Source organism: Lycium barbarum, chromosome 10, assembly GCF_019175385.1.
Source record: "Lycium barbarum isolate Lr01 chromosome 10, ASM1917538v2, whole genome shotgun sequence".
Lineage (NCBI taxonomy): Eukaryota > Viridiplantae > Streptophyta > Magnoliopsida > Solanales > Solanaceae > Lycium > Lycium barbarum.
In genome coordinates, this window is record NC_083346.1 from 122016434 (window position 1) to 122025029 (window position 8596).

General features: G+C 36.6%; 1 non-coding gene across 1 annotated transcript; it reads right to left on the minus strand.

Moving 5' to 3' along the window:
* Positions 1-8027: 8027 nt before the first annotated feature.
* On the minus strand, positions 8028-8114 carry LOC132616407 (small nucleolar RNA snoR114). The gene has a single exon (XR_009573188.1). It is a non-coding gene; the product is annotated as a small nucleolar RNA snoR114 (small nucleolar RNA).
* Between the last annotated feature and the right edge of the window lie 482 nt (positions 8115-8596).

Genomic DNA, 8596 nt, shown 5'->3' on the forward strand with positions numbered 1-8596 from the left:
GCTCCGTGAGAGATCATGGTTATCTTATATATACAACTATTCTACGGTGCTGTATATATATGTTATTTACTGTGTTGTAATACTATCGAATAACGCACTGTGTTTTCTGTTATTACCAATTCTAGTACTGCTGTATTTTGATTCCAGTAGATTGCTTTTCTTTTTCATATTACTACTGTATTACTTTCCAGTAGATTCACGCCGTGCAAGATCCTCTAAAGGGGGAAACGTTCCCTACCAAGGGTTTCTCCGGCTCAACCCGAGACCTCTGGCTAAGCCGTTATGTATCTCCTGAATTATTGCGATATAATATCTTTATATTATTTGATATTATTTGGTAGCATATTTGTAGGGAGATAATTACCATATATTAGTTAGTTTCCTTGTTTCACTAATTACCATATATTAGTTAGTTTCCTTGTTTCACTAGGATCTTAGTTTCCTTGTTTCACTAGGGTTCAAGATTGTATCCTATATATATTCTCTCTTGGTGAATGAATGGAATAAGTCAAGATTGTATAGTTTCTACATGGTATCAGAGCACACGTTTTTTTTCTTCTCTTCATCGTAAATTTCCATGGCCGGTGACACCGTACCTCCTCCACCACCACCCAAAATTGAGTCTAATTCTCCCTATTTTCTCGGTCCTCAAGACCGATCCGGGAACTATATCATGCCTACTCGTTTCAAGGGCGCATCAAATAACGCTGCCGTCGGTCAGCACTTTACTTCTGATCAATGGAAGGCTATTACGGGATTTTTTGGTAATGCTACAATTCCCGAAAATTACTTGAATGGTAAGTTTGATGTTTTTTCTTGGATTATTGACACTAGTGCTACTCATCATGTTACCGGTGAGAAATCTTGGTTGTTTGATGTCCATACTGTTGATTGTCCTATAGGTTTGCCTAATGGTGAAAAGGTGCTTGCTTCTTTGGAAGGTTCTGTTCGACTGTCAGCTAAAATCACCTTACATCATGTCCTTTATGTGCCTTATTTACATTGCAACTTACTCTCCGTCCCCCAACTTACTGATAATTTACATACTATTGTCTCTTTTAATTCTTATATGTGTGCTATTTCATGACCCACTGAAGGAGCTGATTGGAACGGGAGTTAGGAGGGACGGCCTATACTATTTTAGCAAACCGGACGTGGTGCAACATGTGTCTACTGTTGTGGCATCGTCCGCATTGGAATTGTGGCATCGACGATTGGGGCATCCTTCCGAGAGAGTAGTTAAGTTGCTTCCTCATGTCAGTAGTGATAAGAGTAGTTTAGAAAAGAATTGTGAAATGTGTTTACGTGCTAAGCATCCTAGAGACAAATTTCCTTTAAGTGATAATAATGCATCTAGAATATTTGAGAAAATACATTGTGATTTGTGGGGCCCATATTGCCATGTTTCGTCGTGTGGAGCTCGTTATTTTTTAACAATTGTTGATGATTTTTCCCGAGCTGTTTGGATTTACTTGTTGGTTGATAAAACAGAAGTGTTTCCGATGTTTATGGCTTTTGTTGCTATGGTTGATCGACAATTTAATCAAACAATTAAAGTTGTACAAAGTGATAATGGTACAGAATTTAATTGTTTGATCGATTATTTTTCCGCCACTGGTATTTTGTTTCAAACCTCTTGTGTGGGTACTCCGCAACAGAATGGGAGGGTAGAGAGGAAGCATAAACATGTGTTGAATGTTGCAAGGGCTCTCAGATTTCAGGCCAATTTGCCTATTTTTTTCTGGGGTGAATGTGTTCTTGCTGCATTTCATCTCATAAATCGTACCCCCACACCCAAATTGGAAAATAAAACACCTTTTGAAATTTTATTCAATAAACCTCCTTCTTTTGATGCTATTCGTACTTTTGGGTGTTTGTGCTTTGCTCATAATAAAAAAACTCAGGGTGACAAATTTGCTAGTCGGAGCAGAAAGTGTTTGTTTGTGGGATATCCATTTGGTAAGAAGGGGTGGCAGTTGTTTGATCTTGATACGAAGGAATTTTTTGTCTCTCGTGATGTAAAGTTTGTGGAGGATGTGTTTCCTTTTGCTTGTCCGGAAGATGTTAATATTTCGTCTAGTTTTTTTTATGAGGGTGCTGAAATTGATCGTGATTTTATGGTGTACGGGGATGGATTAGGGGGCGAAGTTGATAGTTCGGAGGCTGCCGACCAGCAGCCGCAAACCACTGCCCAACCAGCGCCTGCTGGCAGCCAGGCCGAGCTGCAGCCAACGACCACTGTCCAGCCCGCTGGCAGCGGGCGGGGGGGGGGGGGGGGGGGCAGCAACACCATACCCCAGTCACTAATGTGGAAGGTGGCTTGGGGCGTGGTTTTCGGGAGAAATTTTCCTCTGTTGTGCTTCGTGATTACGTGACACAGTCAGTTTTTGCTAATAGTCCGTCCCCTACAACTCCTGTTAACAATCAATCCTCAGGTACTCCCTATCCTTTGGCACACTATATTAATTGTGACAATTTTTCTGTTAAGTTTCTTGCAGCTATTATTTCGGGTAAGGATCCTAAGACCTTCAAAGAAGCCATGAAACACGAAGGTTGGAGACATTCAATGAAAGAAGAGATACGTGCATTGGAAGACAATGGTACATGGACTTTGGAAAATCTTCCTCCGGGTAAGAAAACACTTGGTAATCAGTGGGTGTACAAGACCAAATTTTTGTCAAATGGAGATGTGGAACGACTCAAATCGCGCTTGGTTGTGTTGGGAAATCATCAACAAGCGGGGATTGACTACAATGAAACTTTTGTTCCTGTCGCCAAGATGACTACTGTTCGAGCCTTCCTAGCCATTGTAGCATCCAAAAATTGGGAACTTCACCAAATGGATGCTCATAATGCCTTTTTACATGGTGACCTTGATGAGGAGGTGTATATGAAGCTCCCTCCCGGGTTTGAAAGTCCAGATCCTACGTTGGTGTGTCGTTTGCGCAAATCGCTGTATGGGTTGAAACATGCCCCTAGATGTTGGTTTGCAAAATTGGTGACTGCTTTGAAAGGGTACGGTTTCCTTCAATCTTATTCTGATTATTCTCTTTTTACATTTACTAGAGGGAATATTCAGATTAATATCTTGGTTTATGTTGATGATCTTATTATTTCTGGGAATGATTCCGCTGCACTTGCAACTTTCAAAGCCTATTTGAGTGATTGTTTCAAAATGAAAGACCTTGGGTCTCTCAAATATTTTTTGGGTATTGAAGTAGCTCGTAGTTCATCAGGGTTGTTTTTGTGTCAACGCAAGTATACTCTTGATATTATCTCTGAAGCAGGATTGTTAGGTGCAAAGCCAAGTGGGTTCCCTATTGAGCAAAATCATAAACTTGGCCTTGCAAATGGAGATTTGTTGTCGGATCCGGAGGTCTACGGTCGGGCGTTTGATTTATTTGGGGGTCACTCGACCGGACTTGGCATATTCTCTTCATATTTTGTCTCAATTCATGCAAGAACCCCGGATTGAACATTGGGAAGCGGCCTTACGAGTGGTCCGTTATTTGAAAGGCACACCAGGACAGGGTATTTTGTTACGTGCCGACAATGAGTTGACTTTGCAGGGATGGTGTGATTCCGATTGGGCGGCTTGTCCGCTTACTCGTCGTTCGTTGACAGGTTGGCTAGTATTTCTAGGTCAATCTCCCATCTCTTGGAAGACAAAGAAGCAGCACACAGTTTCTAGATCTTCTATAGAGGCTGAATATAGGTCCATGGCTGCGGTCACTTGTGAGTTGAAGTGGCTGAGAGGTTTGTTGTTGAGTTTAGGTATACAACATCCCAAGGCGATCAAATTGTTTTGTGATAGTCAGTCCGCTTTGCACATCGCAAAAAATCCGGTTTTCCATGAACGAACAAAGCATATTGAGGTAGATTGTCACTTTGTTCGTGATGCAATTAATGAAGGTTTGATTTCTCCGTCACACGTTTCAACATCTTCACAATTGGCAGACATTTTTACCAAAGCTCTCGACAAAAATCAGTTTGACTTCTTGCTTTCCAAGCTGTGCATTTTTGATTCCATGCTCCAACTTGAGGGGGGTATTGCGATATAATATCTTTATATTATTTGATATTATTTGGTAGCATATTTGTAGGGAGATAATTACCATATATTAGTTAGTTTCCTTGTTTTACTAATTACCATATATTAGTTAGTTTCCTTGTTTTACTAATTACCATATATTAGTTAGTTTCCTTGTTTCACTAGGATCTTAGTTTCCTTGTTTCACTAGGGTTCAAGATTGTATCCTATATATATTCTCTCTTGGTGAATGAATGGAATAAGTCAAGATTGTATAGTTTCTACATGAATCTATTTTGAGGCAACAACAATGAGATTTCTATTTGTTTTTGTATTGCCAGCAATATAAAAACAGAACACTGGAAAACGCAGAGCTATTGGAACAAATATTTCTTCTTCACAATTTCCATCATAGTGATACATGTATATATTGTATTTCTACCTCTAAGGTCCAACATATAAAAAAATGAGTGTCGCAAAAGATGCAAATGCTAAAATAGATGTGCAGACAGATTCAAAAAGAGCACATTTGACAAAAAGTACAAATTCACTACTAAAAAATGGAGTACTATTTTCCCAATGAATGTTGGTGGGAACAACCTAAATAGTAGTGTTTTCACATGGAAAAATTAGGAAGTTTTCCAGCATTTAAATGGCAACCTGTTTCCCACCATGCGTTTTCCCAATGAGCTGGTACTATTTTGACTAGGGAACGTCACATTCCCTATTTTGACTCAAATTCTAGTTGCGGAGCTAGTAAATTTTAGATACTTAGTGCATACAAAATGGTACTATTATCCTAGGATTTGAAAAGACAACACTAACATCTTTACGCCATACATTACTACTATATATAAGGGAAAACTTAGAGACTTTTGTAGTCCTCACAAGAATTTTCAATTTTTTTTAAAACTTTTTAATTAATTACTTTTAGGTCCTAATCTTATTTATTTAAGTCAAATTTTTTTTTTTTAAAGTCTACTGTTCAAAAGCTATCGAACCTCCTACCTCATTTTCCATGTTCTTTGGTTTTCTATTTGGTGCTCGATATCCGCATTTGAGCCCAATTAATCCAGATAATTCGCATTGTATAGCCCCCATTCGGGGGAAGCGCTCCCTCCAAAGATTTTTTCCATATCCATGTTCGAACCCCTGATCCTTAATTAAGGGAGAAGCAGCTTCATTCGCTGTACAAGTTAAATTATGTATTTGTCTTAAAAGTTCATTAACTATGTATAGATTATTTATTTAGAGCTAAATAACTTTACAAAAATTAGGATACATAACTTATAAATGTCAAATTCTGACTCCGCATTTGATTTGAAGTAAATAATTTCATCAAAATGGAAGTTAAAATATTAAAGAAGTGCAATTAAAGTTTTGCTTTCATATATTGAAAATATATTTATATGAAATTTAATTATTACTAACGTAAGTACCCACTTGTGGGACTACAATAGGTATATGATTGTTGTTGTTGTACAGTTGTACTAACACAAATTATATTTATTTAATTAAAATATCTATTTTTATGTCTCAAGTTTGGGCCCGAACTTAGCACGGGTCTCACATAACTAGTAAGTCAATAAGTATAGACAATTATCTTACTACTAATATTTTAAACTTTAATTATAAACTTCATATAATTGTCACATACCTTTCCTATGATTAGCCATTTAAATAATATAAAACCCAAAATGAAGTGGACGGCTTGGCCGGTTGCAGACCACAGATGAATGAAAATGACATTTCAAAATTAAAAAAATTAATTAATTAAAGGAATATAAAACTTAGCCTCCAAGTGTAACTTATTAGTACAACAAGATTGGATTAAAATTGTCGATAAAAACATTCAGACATTCTTCTGGCCTCTGGGTACTCTAGTTTTGAATATGACATTTCAAGGAGCATTAAGCAGCGACACCTGTGAACTTTTAACAGAGTAATAATCTAAATTTGTAAATGATACGGTCACATATTTCAACATGATAATTGAGCAGACACGAGTCCTTAGAACAAGTCTCACTATCGTGTATTATCAAAAAGTATATCCATGGACGCACATTATAATAAAAGGAACGAGACCTTCAGGAAAAGAATATTTTAATTATATAAACGCTTATCCTTTCATAACATTTCCAACGCGTTGGTTAAAAATTGCTCAAAAAATCCCCACATTTTTTAAAAGAAAAAGAACTTTTTTTCTCTAAACTTTGGAAAAAGATTTTTGTTTAATACGAGAAAATACTTATATATATAACTTTTTTTTTCTTTTCTTTTTTCAAAAAGGCTGGTGCAAACTGCAAAGACATGACTTATTGGCGCAATAAGGGAACAAAATATGGACTTTAGGAGAATTCAGTATTGGCAGCCACAAGAGGCTTTACGGTGCATGCTTCTTATTGTCCCAAAAAGGCAGTAATAAAAGACAATAAAGCAACTGAGGACCCCCCCCCCCCCCCCTCCTACTCCGCATCCTTTGCCTATTTTTTAGTTTATCATCTCGTATTCGGTATTTGTATTACACTATTATGTTCTTGATTAATGCGAATTTGCATTGTGTAAGGCTCATTGAAGAGGAAGAACTCCTTACGTACTAAGATCTTTTTTCATGCCCATGCGACAAAACATTTCTGTCGGAAATTGACTGAGTAGAAACATTTCCGACAGACTTTCTAATGACATTCTAACGGGATATAACAATAACATATCCAGTGTAATTCCACAAGTGTGGGTGTAAGCAGATCTTATCCCTACCTTGTGCACGTAGAGAGACCATTTCCGATAGCGTCGTAGCTCAAGGAAAGCATGAACACAACAATTATGGAAACATAAACAATAACAACAAGAAGATAGCAAGCATAAGACATTCTAACGGAAACGTGCATGAAAAAATATTCACTACTTTTATAGTATTATTAGAATTCATCAGAACCATTTTAAGAGTGAAGAAATATGAGTTTGCCTCCTTTGCCCTACCATACCCGGTAGTCCCCCACCACACTAAGCTGACAAGTACAATACAACCATCAATTTCAATAAAAAAAAGTACAACTCCAGCCTTGAATTGTTTTAATCAATCACAATTCACAACCATATTCATTCAAGCAATACACAAAGGTTTGCGTGTATAATATTATCCACTTTATGTTTCTTTGCAGAATATGTAAATTTAGTTTAAAATGATTTTTGTTAATATAGCTGAAACTTGAGGGTAGGGTAATAAGGGTATATGGATGCAAACTCGCTACCAAAACAAAAACAAGACCTTTTTTACAAGGAAAGAAAGAACACACATTTCGTTGTTGAATTAAACCCCTCTCTTTCCTCAAAGTGATTCTTTTCCGCTAGATTTAGTGATTTTACTGTTTTTTCTTATATTCAAACAGTAGCATACACATTTTTTTATGCAAATACTATTGATCTACTGTTACAACTCGGCTTGTAAGAATTTAGGATTATATCGATTTTAAGAGTTTGCCTTTTGTCGCAAATTGATATTTATTTCATATTCATTGGGCCTATATATGCTAAATACCGTTTCTAAAAATCATAAGGGAAAAAACAAAAACAAGACCTTTTCTACAAGGAAAGAAAGAACACACGACTTTCGTTTTTGAATACCACTCACTTTCCTCGAAGTGAGTTATTTTTCGCGAGATTTAGTGATTTTACTATTTTTTATTACATTCAAAACAGTAGCATAGACATTATTTTATGCAAGCACTATTGATCTACTGTTATAACCCGACTTGTAAAAATGTAGGATTATATCGATTTTAAGAGTTTACTTTTTGTCACAAATTGATATTTATTTCATAGTCATTTAGCTTATATATGTCTAAATACTGTTTCTAAAAAGAATAAGGGTAAAAACAAAAGCGAGACCTTTTCTACAAGGAAAGGAAAAAACACACGACTCTCCTTTTTGAATACCACTCATTCCTCGAAGTGAGTTCCGTGTAGTATTATATCGAAAAATTAAGGGGAAAAAAAAAAGCTCAGATGCGCAACTCATCGGCATATAATTCAGACAGTTGCAGAGACCCTATATCACTGCATTGAGCGCAAATCATCATAGCTTAATATGCACTAGCCGGGAATCGAACCCGGGTCTGTACCGTGGCAGGGTACTATTCTACCACCAGCCCCTCACAAATCCTGAATTAGCAATTGAGTCTCCTTTTGGTTAATTGAACACTAATTTTTTTCAGCCAAATGCATAAACAACCTCTTAATTTCCTGAGTGCGTGATTTTTTTTTCTTTCTTTCTTTGTCGCCTTATAGAGGTATTCTCAGCATGGACAGTGTCTATAGAGCTACCAACATTGTTACATGTGTTTCATTAATCCACCTTGAAGTGCAAATTTGTGCCAAAAAGAGATCCTGATCACGCTATCTTATCACAAATATTGAAGCTTTTTTGTTTTCTTTGCAAGACGACTTGCACTTAAGATGCAATTATCTTTTATGAGATCTAATAGTATAAACTTTTTATAATTATCAGTGTAATGAAGTTAAACTCAGACAAAGATAAAAAGTAAGATGCAAATAATGTCAAATAAA